We start from the raw sequence: 1,629 nt of genomic DNA on the forward strand, positions 1-1,629 counted from the left end.
TTTCCACAGAGTCAAATGTGGGAGTATGGAAGGGTGAAATAAAAAAAACCTTTAATATTTTATAAATAACAGAGTAAAAATGGAAGATAAATARGCGGCAGGCTGAGTGATGGGTACAATAACATAAAAGTGGAAGGAAGCAGGTTAGCTCGCATTGTTCCACTGAGGAAAAACTGAGCTGAACAAATGAATAAAGTGGATTTGGTTTCCACAGAGTCAAATGTGGGAGTATGGAAGGGGTTGAAAAGTTGAAAAGAGCAAGGAGGGCAATTTCACCGAGAACAAGAAGATTGAAATCCGTTAGTTTTTCTCTGAGCAGACTGAGAGACTCCTAATGCCAGAGCACAAACAGAGCCAACAACTGACACAAAAACTCCATCATATAGAAGTTAAAGACAAAAGACTTGGTGGTGGATGGAGAATTGATGCAAATAGATAGAAACCAAAAAGAAGGAATAGAAGAAAGGATATGACAAATAAAACAGCTGAAAGCTGTAAAGGATTTCAGCAATAAAAGAAGGTTTCCTGGAGGCATTACAGCTCTGTATTGATCAGTTTAATGAAAAATAGAAAAATAAAGTTAGAGGTAAATCTGAACCATGAATTGGTTGATCTTGGCGCTCACGTTGTCTATTCATGTGAAAGAGTTTTTCTTTGTTTATTTTTTAATAAGACCAACTTTGAATGAAAGAAATTAAACTAAAAATAAAATAAATGTTCTGGAGTCGACAGAAACACTTCCTGCTTACAGTCCGGTTCACGAGAACTCTGGTAACATTGTTTTGTTCATTAACTGTCAATCAATTAATTTTCACTGTGTACACAAACCACGTTTAATATGAGTCAGATTAGCTAAAGTTGGCTAAGGCTGAACTAGGAAATAGCAAGAAGCTACAGAGCAAACGGATATCATCCATATTTGGAAGTCTTTAATCAAAGTGTCATGTCAGGTCTTTGTGTTGAATATAAGAAGTGATGAGTTCTACAACAACCCAGAAGTAAAACAACTAATCCAGTACGCAGTGGTGGGCASAGATACGCTAATCTGATAACAATTAACAGGGAAGCTAACTTTGTGTTTAGTGAATTATTATTTTTARTAAAACAGAAACAACCTCACATATGCAGTGCTTCACACATGCATCATGCACCATTTGTTTTCGTCACTTTGTTTTATTTTGTTTCCGTGTGGATACAACATCTTGTGGTTTTAACTGTTTGRTGGACGTAGAAATGATTTTTATGATCTTTCTTCCAAGATTCTGATGTTTCTGTGGAAACCACGTGGTTTAATGACAGACCAGGGGCCTCATGTATCAACGGTGCGTACGCACAAAAACCTTGCATACGCCATTTTCCACGCAAAACTCCGGATTTATCAAAACTCAACTGAACGTGGAAATGTGCGCAGCCCCACGCCAACTCCTGGGCTGGTTTATGCACATTTCTGTGGTTTTGGTTCCATTGGTGACACTTAGAGGTGAGTCTGAGAAACTGTTCATGATGTGAGAATGATTATTGTTCACAGCAGACACACATGATTAACAGTTTTTACATCCACATGATTAACAATTATTACATCCACATGATTAACAATTATTACATCCACATGATTAACAATTATTACAT

Source organism: Austrofundulus limnaeus, unplaced genomic scaffold (genome assembly GCF_001266775.1).
Source record: "Austrofundulus limnaeus strain Quisiro unplaced genomic scaffold, Austrofundulus_limnaeus-1.0 Scaffold551, whole genome shotgun sequence".
In the NCBI taxonomy this organism is placed as follows: Eukaryota; Metazoa; Chordata; class Actinopteri; order Cyprinodontiformes; family Rivulidae; genus Austrofundulus; species Austrofundulus limnaeus.